Source organism: Nuphar pumila, chromosome 9, assembly GCF_984573655.1.
Source record: "Nuphar pumila chromosome 9, dmNupPumi1.hap1.1, whole genome shotgun sequence".
Lineage (NCBI taxonomy): Eukaryota > Viridiplantae > Streptophyta > Magnoliopsida > Nymphaeales > Nymphaeaceae > Nuphar > Nuphar pumila.
In genome coordinates this window covers 73844959-73859172 of record NC_143257.1, presented here as the reverse complement: position 1 = coordinate 73859172, position 14214 = coordinate 73844959, and the positions used below count along the sequence as shown (strand labels likewise).

Here is a 14214-nt window from a genome sequence, read left to right as displayed (position 1 = left end):
AGAGAGGAGGTGGGACCCACAAGGTGGTCATCCAAGCCTCCAGCCCCACTTTCCATTTTCTCATTTTTTTTCTTTCCCTTTTCCTTTTTCCCTCCTTTTCTTTCTTTCCTTTCTTTTTCCCTTTTCTTTCTTTTTCTTCTTCTTCCCTTTCTTTTCTTCTTCCCTTCCCTTCCTTCCTTTCCCTTCTCCAACCCATTCACGTACACTCTTTCCCTCTCTTTTCATTAACCCCTAAAAACCCTAAGTTGAGGCTGATTAAAGACCTAAGTTGGGTTTGGTTAAAAGGAAAGAGAAAAGGAAGCCACTTACGGCTCCTCTCCCATCTCACGCCTCTCTCCTATTCTCTCTCTTTACCTCCCTTCTTCTCTCCTTAGCTGCTACAGCCACAGCAGCCTTCCAACCTCTCTACAGCCACCTCTTTGGATGCCCAGCCATCGAACAAAAGTTGCAGCCACCACTAGAACGGTTTAGCCATCTTCTTCCTTGCAGCCAGCAGCACCTCTTTGAAGCTCCATGCCCAGCAGCTCCAGATCATCTTCAACCTCCGACATCCTCTTTGCAGCTGCAGCAACATTCAGCCATCTTCTTCAAATACTCTAGCTTCAGCCAGATCTCCATTCCAGCCACCATCCTTGCTGCAGCCCACCTCCAAGCTCCTTGCTCCAGCCAACAGCCACCAGCCAACGGCTTCTTCCACCGGTTCCACGTTCACTGCTCCAGCCAACAGCCACCAGCCAGTTCACCTCTTCTACACAGCACCCAACAGTGCCACCAGCAGCTGCCAACCACAGCCTTTCATTACAGCTACAGCAACAAGCTATTACAGCAGCCTCTTTGACGCTGCAACCTCCTCCTTCAACCTTCAAACGGCTGCAGCCTTGTTCCAGCCTTCTTCACCGTGCAGTCTCCTCTATTCCCTTTTGTTTTCCCCAAGAGCTCCAACCATCTTTACTGGTGACATCACTTGTGGCAGCCAACCATCGTTCAACTCCTCTTGCCGCCGACCCAAGGTAAGCCTATGGTTCTCTTCTACTATACTGATTCTCTTTGAAAAAAAAAAAAACATTATTGTTATTCTTTTAGAATGATAGATCTGATGTAAAATCCACTTTAGAGTTGGGTTGGTATTGTTGGGAAATTCTCTATTGTTCATGTTGAAGCCATAAAGAGGAAGGGATTCGTCCAATGAATGGATCGGACTTCCTTCCTCATTTCAAAGGCTAACATCGAAATGGCTCATGACCCCCTAATTTTTTTTCATGTTTTATTACTACCATCATATAGATTCCATGTCTCTCTTTTACTTAGAGGTATATCTTAGTTTTATAGTCATATTGTTCATGTAGTTTAGTTTTATTAATGTCTAATGGTTAGTTATAGGTTTTTTTCTTTTTTTTTGTGTATGTGCCTAATATCATTGTCATTACATGTATGAATTTTCGTCCATAAATTTTGAAATTTTTGTGGTAATCATTTTCGTTTGTTTTTAATATTCTGCCGAAAATTTTATTCAATTCGGGTTTCGGAACCCTTCTAAACCAACCAAACCCTAAATCGGGTTTTCTGTCTCTCTGAGATTTCAATTTCTGATTTAGCAGAAAAGAACCTTCAAAATCACCCATGTGGGAGATTCAAATCATCCTTAAAAAATCACAGTAGATTCATGATTGAATCTACTAATGATCTGGAAATTTTGAGTTTTTTTTCAGTTAGTTTTTCTTTCTGTAAAAAATCGAATTTCTCATACCCCTGGGAAAATCTCGATTTTCTTTCGTCAGGGTATAGACAGACCCTAATGCACCGAGTACGCCCAATATGTAGCCCATCTGCAAAAACTTTCAACATGAAAGTTGTTCCTCACATATTTTTCTGTCATTTCTCAAAATTTGGGAATTTTCGGAACTGTTTCAGTATTTTTCCCGAAATTTGTATTTCTGTCTGACAGATTTCAATATCCCAAAATTCCAGAGATTTGGGTCTCTGATAACAGTGTGGTATTTTCCAAACCGTAACCCGAATCCCAATAGTGTCAAAATATCAAATATTCCTATGTTTGTCAGGGACATTTTCCCACAATTTCAGCCATTTTCCCATCTGTCTGCCATTTTTAGCACATTTTCTACCGAAACCTGTCTGTTTCCTTCATTTACTAGAGTCGCCGGATTCCGATCTGATTTGCCGGAGTGGTAAAGCTCCGACCATAGGTCAAAAACAGAAAGTGTAAAAGGCAAAAATCCTTGCCTTACTGTCCTCCTCATCCCATAAAATTTGGGAAATTTTTATGGAAGTTTGATATCCTAAATCCCCTTTAGAATCAATATTTTAGGCAAAAATCATAAAATTTAGGGTTTTTATTTGAATTTCCATATTTAAAAATACAAAAAAAAATATATTTTAGAGATCCATTATGTTTCTAGGGTTATTTTAGTTGTCCATGCCAAATTTGGTTTAATTCCAAGTTCATTTGCTCCATGTGTTAGTTTATCTTTAAATTCAGAAGCGAAAATCAAGTTAAATTCGATATTTTATGATATTTTCGCCATGTTAGTGTTTGTATCATGTACATAAGCATGTAGAATCATATTAGGGTTAATTTTAATCTCATTTGCATTTCATATTTTTCAATTTTGCAAAATTTATTTCAGAAAACCCTGGTTTCAAGGCCATAGTCTTGTTATCAGGGGTATTTTGGTCATTTTGACCTAAATTTCGAAAGTTCAATTTCTAATTCTCCAAAATTTCATGCATATCATCATATTTTATCATATTATGTTTGATTTATTTCATTTGATTTTCAAAATTCCAAAATTTACAAAAAATTCTTTCATAAAACCCTGATTTCAAGGTCATCAGGGGTATTTTGGTCATTTTGACCCCAATTTCGAATTTTCAAGTTCATTTTCGAAATTTATTCATTATTCATCATGTTTATATCAAAGGGGGTATGATTTTGGGTTTATATCTGAATAATATCCGATAATTTCCCATATTTTCGGATAAATTCAGAAAAACCTACATTTTTGTGCTAACCTTGTTTTCTAGTTTTGCAGGAACATTCAAGAAGAAGACTTAGATTTTTTTTTTTTTTTCAATTCAATGTAATCTCAAATGTAATAATTTGGAATAAGAGTTACTTTTCTGCTTAGAATAGGGCTGCATTGCATATAGTTTAATTTATGCAAATTTCGATATTTGATGTATGATTCATGTGCATTTATTTCAAATCCACTATGGTTTACACGAATGGCACGTGCACAAGCTTTTATGGAGTTTATAAACTCGGTGGGATTCGTATTTATGGCCATAGTCAGAATACGAAGAAAACCAAGATTTATGATCTTCGTATTAGCCACATTCAGCCTACACACTTAGGCTAACTTCAAAATGCACTGCATTTTTCAAAGTTTTAAAAGGATTTTCCAATTCCTCAATTGAAATTCTCTTTTAAACTCATATTCATTCATTCATATCATTCAAATTGCATTATTTTCAAATTCATTTTCCAATTTCAATTTTAGATAAATCAGTTTTCCCAAAAATTTCCAAGTTTCTCAGGATTGGATTTTCTCAGAATTCCAAATTTTCAAATGAGATTTCAAGGCATTTCCCAAGTTCAAATCAAGATTTTCCTATGTTTTCAAATTCTCAAATTTCAAAATCCCAAGTTTTCAGAAATCGATTTTCTCATATTTTCCAGTTTTCCTGAGAATTTATTTTCCATTTCAAAAGTCATTTTCCAATGAATTTCTTAGATTTTCTTAGAATTCTCAAATCCATTTTCTCAGAAAAGCAATTCCAAATTTCAAAATCGATTTTTCAAAGTTCAAGTTTTCCTGAGAAATCACTTTCCAATGCAAATTTCTGATTTTCAATGAACTTCAATGATTTTCCCAGGAATCCCAATTTCAAGTACTTTTCCAATCATTTTTCCAGCATATTTCAATTTTCCAAAGCAAACATCATATTTTTTTCAAACTTGCATTTTTTTAAAATTCCATAGCACAAGCCTAATTCTTTGTGCATTCTAGGAAAAATAGAGCATCATTTAGATATTTGAGTCAAGTTAAAGCACATAATTGAACCTTGGTTCAATTACCCCTGGTAAAGGCGCCAGGAACGGTTGAACCTCGTACCGACAGGCGGATCCCATTCTACAGAATTTTCCCGCAAATTTTCAAAACGGAGGCGAGTAATTTTTAAAACCAATTTCAAAACTTTGGTCGAGTTTGACTCGCGAAATTCGTTTCTCTCTCGCAAGGGAGGGGAAAAATTTTTGCGATGATAACAGGTTTGGCGACCGTGATGGGACCTGTCTTCGTCTGATCAATTATGTGCTTTGACTTAGCTCAATTATCAAAATCATGCTCTTTGAACTGTCAGCTTTTAATTTCTGATATCATGTGAACCTAGGAGCCTAGACTTGAACCCAGCTGACATGGATTGCATGTAGACTAGGCATGGTTTGATAGGACCATATTGAGGAGAATTATGCATGCTCACTTAGACTTAGGTCTAAAATACAACACTCCTCAATCTAGGACTTGTATGAAAACAATGTTTGCTTCTTCAAAAAATTTCAAAATTCTATCTCTTTAGGACTTAGAGCCCTCTGTTTGCCTGCATGTGATCATATTTCAAAAACCACCCCACCTATGTCTACCCGGTCTTCACGTTGCTGGGCTCTCTTCCAGAACCATAGTTCGGGACAGAGCCTCACAACTGGGCCACTTATTTGGGCTAACGCCCCCCTGCCACGTACCAAGGGCCATAGTCCAACGTATATCGGCAGGCGCTCAAGGATGTTGGGAAAACACAAGCCTAGACCCGGAGATGAGTTTTATGCCACGTACATCGAGCCTCGGCTCGAGTATATCGGCATAGCATGATTGGACACAGTTGATCTGAGCCTAGAGTCAGGATTAGGGTCCTAAAGCTCTTTCAAAATCAATGCATTTAGAGTTGGCTTCTTAGGGATTGCTGTATGTGCATAATTGTTTGTAATTGAATGTATGATATTCATTTTCGCCTTATTTTTTCAGTTTTTCCAAAATACCGAACAATTTTCCAAAATACCTCATTTTTCATCTTTTATGAAATATCTCCTTTTTCTCAAAAACCCTGGGCAATTTTTCCAAATCATCCACCTTTTCTTCAAAACTCCAGGAGATTTTCCATTCTTTCGTTCCTCTGGACTTCGAATTTCCAGCTTTCATTTTATCCTGCTTGCAATTTTCAAATTTCTTGTATTTTTCCAAAGTCTAATTTCAGTCTTCTTATCTTTCAGTCCAATGGCATCCCGTCAGCTCGATTCTGTTTTTCCTGAGGGTCACATCTCCTATGAGGTGCGACAAAGTCTTCCTGAGCATCGATCTCTTAGCACCGGACCCTTCTTTCCCCGGTGGTACTATGTCTGGTTCAAAAATTTCTCTCGTATGTTTCCGGACCACTTGAGCGATTGTGGGTTGGAATTGGCATCTGCAGTGGGAAAGTTGACAGTCAACGGCAATCTGATTCATGCACTGGCAGAGCGGTGGAATCCGCGCACTTGCACGTTCTGGTTCCCATGGGGCGAGATGACACTACTGATGGATGAATTTTCAGAGATTATGGGACTGCCTGAGCCAGCCGGTCAGCCTGGAGATCCGTTAGAGCAGCAGTTTCTGATCAATGTCAAGGGTCTGGACCCCAAAGATGCCGTAGCTCGCATGACAGGGCGCAAGTCTTGGCCACTGATTGAAGAAAATGGGAATGAGTACGTGAGTCTGATCGAGATCTACCGACAGTATGGAGAATTCGCAAAAGTCAGCTCGTTGTCCAGGACAGCTCGAGAGAGAATTCAGCATGCGATGGTTTTGTGTACTGTGGGACTTGCTTTCTTTCCAGATGGACAGAATTATGTGGATGTCAGAATAGTTCAACTTTTGAGAAGATGGGGAAGTCGACAGACCAGCCGTCTCTCGATAGCCATGGCCGCGCTTGCTTTTCTATACAGAGGACTGACCCGCTTCACACTTGGAGAGTCCGTCTTAGTCGAGGGATGTACTTATGCTCTTCAATCGTGGTTCCTTCAGCATGTACCGACCAGAGCTAGTTCATTCAGATACAACGGTAAGGAGCTCCTTCCAGTTGTGCGGTACCGATTCCTGATCGACTATCTGCAGGAAGAAGAAGTGGTGTGGGACTATTTTGATCGAGAATTATCGCCTCCCAGATACACCTATGCATATGGCAAGAGATTCAAGTTGCTTGGTCCATTCTTCTGTGCTTACTATCATCCGGAGCGGTGTGTTCGACAGTTTTCTCAGAGACAAAAGCACATAGAGATGCGGCTGCTATCAGGAGTCGTGCCAGAGTTTGACCTTACATCAGCACAGTGGTCCGGAGCATACCATTCTGCCAGATATGGCTGGGACTCTTTTGTTACTCTTCCGCTTTTTCCCGGTCCACGTGTCTCTGCTAGTTATAAAGAGTGGTGGCAAATTGTCTTTCCCCCCCTCTTTCTCAAGTTTATTATTGATGCAATCATGTTTTCTTTCAATAAATAAAAATCTTGCAAATTCTTCAATTTTTGGTTTGACGACCTCGCCTAGGTAACAAGGCTTAATTTTCAGTTGTTTATTTTCTTTGCAAAGGAATGACAACGCAATTGTCGTAATCCCAGCGACGACTCAATCCCTAGTAATGGGATATTCTTTTAAATTGTCTACCAAAATTCTCAGCGAATATTTTCTTCCAATCAAAATCTCTCTCAAAAGCCTAACCATCGATTTTGCTCTGCAGAGAGCATTCGTGATAGTCAATGGTTCAAACAAGGTCAGGGAAGAAGACTGCACCAGTCGAGGGAATCGCATATTCGACAGCTTCAGACGAAGAAATGGATTCCCCGCGCTCAGGCAAAAATCAGGGGCAAGAGGTTGAGGATGACATTGATCCTCAAATGTATGCCATGTTTAAGAAGATGATGACTAAGATGCTGGCAGAACAAGCTGAAGCCAGTATAGAGAAAGCACAGGTGAAGCAAAAGACAAAAGGCCGGGCAGTCAAGAAAGCCTTGAAGGTATCCAAGAAGCCTGCCCAGCATGTTGATGCAACTGATGAAGAGGAATCAGTGGAAGATTCAGATGAAGAGTTTGAGACCCATCAGGCATTCCGCAAGTCTACCCAGGGGCAGGGGTCAGCCCACAAATTCAAAGAGCAGTCTGTCAATGACTCTGACCAGCCGCAGTTCAAAGATGTGGTCAGAATGCTTCGAGACCTGCAGGCCCGCGACAAGGGCAAGAAAGTCTTCACCAGTGAAGACTTCTATGATGGTTTGGATGGGGACGACAATATCGAGAATCTCCCCAGAAAGTTTATCAAATTCGATGGTTCTGGCGATCCTAAAGCTCATCTCGCCATGTTCTTCGCTGAATGCTCCAGATTCAAGCGAGACAACCGTGCACTTTTCCTATGTTTCCCTCGCAGTCTGGAGGGAACCGCAGCTAAATGGTACTCGGAGCATGTAAATCCAATTGAGTTGAAAGAATTTGACAAAGTGGTAAACATGTTCATTGAGCGATTTCTCTTCAATGCTGAGGCACTTCCCACCCTCAGCCATCTTTGCGGCCTTAAACAGAGAGAAAATGAGAAGGCCAGAGATTTTATCCACCGATGGAGGTCAGCTTGCAACAAGATGAGGGACCCCATATCAGAGGGACATGCTTTGTCCCTAATTCTGAGTAACTTCTCACAGCCTCTAAGAGGTCTCATCTCTACTGCATCATCAAGGACATTCATTAAACTGACAGAGCGAGCCGAATGGCTCGAGTTGAGTATGGAAAATGGTTTCTATGAAGGTTTCACCTTTACTAAGAACAACGGCCAAACTGAGCAGAAGAAGAAGACTCACTTCACTCATTCTGTCAGAAATAATAATTGGAAACACCGTAAGGGGCAGAACAAAGATTTCTGTTATGGGGTAGGAAGTTCCAACAAGAACGATCAGAAAGGCAAGTCAGTCCCTCAATTCAATAAGCCACTTCAATTAGAACAGGGACCGAAGCCCCAAGAAAAAGTAAAGCATGAAGGGTGGAGTTATGACAGGAAATTCACTCCACTAGACCAATCCCTCGAGACTGTGCTCGAGTATATGTTGACCAAGGAGATGGTCAAACTGCCTAGGTTGGTTGATCCCCCTATTCCCATGGGGAAATTCAAAGATCAATTTTGTAAATTTCACAGAACAGTGGGGCACAATACTGAGAACTGCTTCGTTCTTAAGAATATTGTTCAGGATCTCATCGACAAGAATCTTGTGGTAGAGGGTGCCGAAGATGAAAATATGGATATTCTAAAGAAACCCTTTCCCCATCATTCTACGGCGGTCGTCTCTGAACAGCCTTTTCAGCCGCAGGAGCATATTAGGCCATGCTCTAAAAGGGATATGCAAGTCCAACATCAGGTCCTTGTGCTGCAGCAGGCTCAGTCCAAAGCTCAGAAAATGGATCTCATTGCAGCCTTTGGAAAAATGAAAGTATCTGACAAATCCGCTGGGGTATCTCCTGAGGTGGCTAAAAAAATGCCATGGCTCCCCAAACACTTTATTAACCCCGCCCCGGAGAAAAATGAGACATCCACACCACAACCGATAACTGCATTATCCAATGTCTCAATTTTGGACTTAGCTCAAGCCTCCACCAAACACCAGCAGGTGTTGAATGATCTATTGCGGAAAATCAAAGTAAAACCGAGCATAACTCCTGAAGACATGGCCCAGATAGTCAATCAGGCCATGACAAATGCTCCAATCACTTTCTCAGATGAAGATCTTTCTAAGCCGCATGTGTTTCACAACAACGCTTTGTATGTTGTGATTCGAGCCAGAGGAATGACTGTTCCTCATGTGCTGATAGATGGAGGCAACAACCTCAATATATGCCCAGAAATGACAGCCAAAGCTTTGGGCATCAAAGAAGAGGAATATATCCCGGACCCGATCACCATCTACGGGTTTGATAATCATGGTCAGACAGTTAAAGGGAAAATTTTCTTGGAAATTTTCATTGACTACTCGGTCCACTCTGTCCTCTTTCATGTGGTTAATGTACCCCCAACGTATAATCTATTGTTGGGACGACCGTGGATTCACAACACGAACGCGGTGCCGTCTACTTTGCATCAGTGTGTCAAGTGGTCAAAAGGTGGAATGATCACAACAGTCTTGGGCGAGGATCCGGAGAAGAGGCTTGCACAACCTATGGTTCCTAGGCCCACTTTCACTACTGATATCCCTAGCATTAGGGGCATTGATGAGGTCAGCTTTGAAGAAAATTCGGGAATACTGCAGACGGCTGAACAGCCAGCACATACAGTGGCCATGACTCGATGGAGAGGCCCACAGTTTTCCAAGATTGGAGGACGAATTGACTATAGTACATTCAAAGATCATCCACTGTTCTCCCAATTTATGAAGGCCAAAAAGGGATTCGATCTGTTAGTAAAGCATGGTTATCAGCCTTTTCAAGGCCTGGGAAAAAATAGAAATGGTCGTCTCGAGCCAGTAATTCCTCAGCACTATCCTCAGAGAGCCGGATTGGGCTTTAGTGGCAGAAGATCTCAGAAGGGCACTATCTTTATCAAAGGGACGCACTAAGGGCATCTCCTTGTCTTTCATTTCTATTCTTTTGTTTTCACATTTAGGATGATATCCCGTTTCATTTCAATCATTGTCCTCAATTCAATCTTTCAATAAAGTTGCAAATTTCCTTTGTCTATCTGGATGCCATTTGTCTCTTTACTTCTCGTTATCAAATCTTTGAAAATTTGCCATTATTCTTCTCTTTTATCTTTCAAATTATTTTCTTAACAAAAGTAATTTGTTTTATGATAGGAGATTTTCCTGAATCGATTTATTCTTCAATTTTCAGAATGTCTTCCCAATCTATCAAGAAGCTCGTTCTTAATCCAGAGGCCTTTTCAAAGCCAACAGTGATTCATCAGGTTAAAATAAGAGCAGAATGTAGTCAGATTACAAAGCAGTCAGAAGAACCTGCAGAATTTGATTCAGCTCTTCAAGAATTACCAGAATTTGCAGCAATTCAGAAACAAGATGAGCCATCATTCTTAGTTTAGGATCCGACTGAGGATATCAATATTGGATCAGAAGACGATCCTAAAATTCTCAAGATTGGCAGCAATTTGAGCCCGGAAGAGAAAGAAAGGCTCACCCGTTTTCTCAAGCAACATGAAGAAGTGTTCGCGTGGACATATGAGGACATGCCAGGTCTAGATACCAAATTGGTTGAACATCGTCTCATCCTAAAACCAAATGTCAAGCCGGTTAAGCAGAAACTGAGAAAGATGGATCCTCGAGTGGAACAACAAGTTAAGGAAGGTCTAGAAGACCTACTCAAAGCAGGGTTCATTCGAACCATTAACTATCCAGATTGGCTAGCAAATATTGTTGTTGTTCCCAAGAAAAATGGTAAAGTTCGAATTTGCATCGACTTCAGAGATCTCAATAAAGCGACTCCTAAGGATGATTATCCACTTCCTAATATTGATCTTTTGATTGATAGCACAGCAGGTCACGCTATGTTCTCTTTTATGGATGGATATTCCGGATATAATCAGATCAAGTTGGCCGCTCGTGATCAGTCCAAGACATCTTTCACTACTCCTTGGGGCACTTTTTGTTATACAGTCATGCCATTTGGGCTTAAGAATGCTGGAGCCACTTATCAGCGTGCTATGACTGTCATTTTCCATGATCAGATGCACAAAATCATGGATGCCTATGTCGATGATATTTTGGTAAAATCCAAAGAAGAGGAAGATCACATCGAAACTCTCAATCAAGTTTTCAAGCGGCTCATTCTTTACAAGCTAAGACTCAATCCACAAAAATGTGTTTTTGGAGTCGAATTTGGCAAATTGTTAGGCTTTCTAGTCAGCAAAAAGGGGATAGAAGTTGATCCCGCTAAGGCCAAAGCTATCATTGACATGTCTCCCCCGACTAATTTGAAAGAATTACGTAGCCTTCAGGGACGTATGCAATCAATTCGGCGATTCATATCCAATTTGGCCATGAGATGTGAGCCTTTCAATCATTTGCTCAGAAAATGAGTGAAATTCGAATGGGGACCAGAGTGTCAGCAATCGTTCGAACGCATCAAGAAATATTTGCTCAATCCTCCTGTGTTAAAGCCGCTAGAATTAGGGAAACCCCTACTGCTATACATTTCAGTTAATCAAGTGGCTTGTGGCGGATTCTTGGCGCAATACGAAAAAGGCAGTCTGGTAGAGCATGTCATTTACTATGTGAGTAAAACCTTCATTGATTATGAGAAGAAATACTCTCAGATAGAGAAGACATGTCTAGCTCTGGTTTGGATGTGTCAGAAATTGAGACACTATCTGTTGACATCTGAAGTCAAGATCCTATCCAAATTAAATCCTCTCAAGTATATTCTAGAGCAACCCTTCCTCAGTGGACGGATTGCCAAATGACAGGTTTTATTGATGCAATACGATTTGGAATATGTCTCTCAGCAATCTATCAAGGGCCAAGCAATTGCAGATCAATTAGCAGATTTTCCTCTAGCAGAAGATGTTGAAGTCAAGGATGATTTCCCCGATGAGCGGATCTGCAATATTCAACAATCCCCAATTTGGAATTTATTCTTTGACGATTCCAAGAATATGGCAGGCATAGGAATCGGGATTCTGTTGATCACACCTGAGAAGGAGATGATCCCCTTTTCTCTCAAATTAGATTTTCAGTGCACTCATAATATGGCCGAGTATGAAGCTTTGATACAAGGTCTGAAAATTCTACAAGACTTCAATGTCAAAAGAGTGCATGCTTATGGCGACTCTTTGATCGTCGTCAATCAAGTCTTAGCTGAATGACAAGTGAAGGATCAGAAGTTACTTCCTTATCAGAAGATCGTCTCAGCTCTTGTTAGCAATTTCGAAGAATTCCAGCTTTTCCATGTCAAGAGAGACTTCAATCAAATTGCAGACAGCTTAGCCAATCTGGGATCCATCATGTCTTTCAAGGGTGGAGAATCTTGTCGCTCATTTGAAATTGGCAGACTTGATCAACCCGCTTTCGTCCCAATAGAGCAGATAAACCAGGCTGAGCAAAAGAAGAAGCCTTGGTATCATGATATCAAGAATTTCATTAAAACTGGCGAATTTCCTCCCGAATTATCAAAGAGAGAGCAGCGAGCAATTCAGCTCATGTCTGCTCGATATTTTATTCTTGTTGACATCCTTTATCGTCGTGGATTCAGCTCTGAATATTCCAGATGTTTGGACGAAGAAGAAGCCAAAGAAGTTGTGCAAGAAGCACATGAAGGTATCTGCGGTGGTCATGTTGGCTACCAAACTCTTGTCAAACAAATTATCCGAGCAGGTTATTACTGGAGAACTATGCAACAAGATTGTTATCGTTTTGTGAAAAAGTGTGTTAAATGCCAGATGCATGCACCTTCCATTCATGCGCCAGCGACATATTTGCAATCTGTCGTCTCGCCATGGCCATTTTCTATGTGGGCTTTTGATGTTGTTGGTCCCATTACTCCTTCTGCTTCAAATGGCCATAAATATTTTCTTGCTGCAACAGAATATTTTACTAAATGGGTAGAAGCAGTCACTCTATGCATAGTAGAAGGTCGGCATGTGGTCTCATTCATCCATAAGAATATCCTATGTCGTTTCGGCATACCACATGATATTGTGTCAGATAATGACAGTCATTTCAAGAACGAGAGAATGAGGACTTTCTGTTCGAAGTACAAAATCCATCATCATTTCTCCGCTCCTTATTATCCTCAAGGGAATGGCCAAGCAGAGGCCACTAATAAGATTCTGATTCGAATCCTGGAGCGAACTTTAGAAACAGGCCGTGACTGGCATGAAAAGATTCATGATGCGTTGTGGGCGTATCGAACCACCATTCGAACTCCGACTAATGCTACTCCATCAGAACTTGTCTACAGAACTGAAGTAGTATTGCCTCTACATGTTCAGAAACCTGCTCTGAAATTTGCATCACTTCTCGAATTACCTCTTGATGAGTATCAGCAACAGCGGCTAGTACAACTTGATTTGCTCGATGAAAGAAGACTCAGAGCAGCAGAACACGCTCAATCATATTGTCAGAGGATAGCCAGACAATATGCAAAATCAGTCATTGAAAGAAAATTTCGAGTCAATGATCTAGTGCTCAGATCAACGGCTTATCTCAAGCACCGCCCAGGTGGCAAGTGGTCACCAAATTGGGAAGGTCCCTATGTTGTCAAAGAGGCATTACCTCGTAATTCATATCGGCTCATAAATGCCGACGGAGTGGAATTACCAGATCCCATCAATGCTCGGCATTTGAAAAAATTCTATACTTAAACCATGTCTTATTCTTTGTAATTCCTCCAAATTTTGTTCAATAGTGATTAAATTCTCCTTTCCCAGTTATACTGGGGCATTTTTAAAATTTTGTTTTTATCTACAAATATCCTGTATGCAGGCAGGATAAACAAATCTCTCATTTTGCATGCATGTGCATTCATTTATATCATTTTCATATTTGCATACATCTGCATTCATTGGCATGCATTTGCATCAAGTTCGCTACCCATTCAGGATAAGGGATAATCCTGAGACCCCGACAATCATTCTCGTTACAATTCCCAAATACTTTAAGAGCATAGGTCTCTTTTAAAAATTCAAATTTCAAATTAAAAACAAGGTATATTTTCAAAACTCAGTGCTTGAACTGGTACAATTTTGAAATCCAGTGCTCAAACTGGTACACTTCCAAAATCCAGTGCTCGAACTGATATATTTTTAAAATCCAATGTCTATGTTGACATATTTTCAAAACCCGGTATTCATGCTGGTGTTCTTTCAAGATTGAGCACTTGTGTTAGTGTCTCACTGGTGGGTCGTATCAGTCAACCTCTTGGGTTCAGTCTTTGTGTTGATCATTCATCAAAGTTCAAATTTCAATTACCAATTCGGCCCTCGAGCCACCCAATTTCCAAATTTCCAATTTCGACCTCCGGGTCAACCAATTTTCAAATTCGATCTTCGGGTCACTCAATTTCCAATTTCGACCTTCGGGCCAATCAATTTCCAAAATTTCCAATTTCGACCTTCGGGTCAATCAATTTCCCAATTTCCAATTTCGACTTTTGGGTCAACCAATTTTGACCTTCGAGTCAATCAATTTCC

The 14214-nt window shown here is 40.5% G+C and overlaps 1 long non-coding RNA gene across 1 annotated transcript; it reads right to left on the bottom strand.

Moving 5' to 3' along the window:
• Positions 1-349: 349 nt before the first annotated feature.
• LOC149828635 (uncharacterized) lies at positions 350-608 on the bottom strand. The gene is made up of 2 exons (XR_016434474.1): positions 500-608; positions 350-401 (listed from the first exon to the last, which is right to left on the bottom strand). It is a non-coding gene; the product is annotated as an uncharacterized LOC149828635 (long non-coding RNA).
• Between the last annotated feature and the right edge of the window lie 13606 nt (positions 609-14214).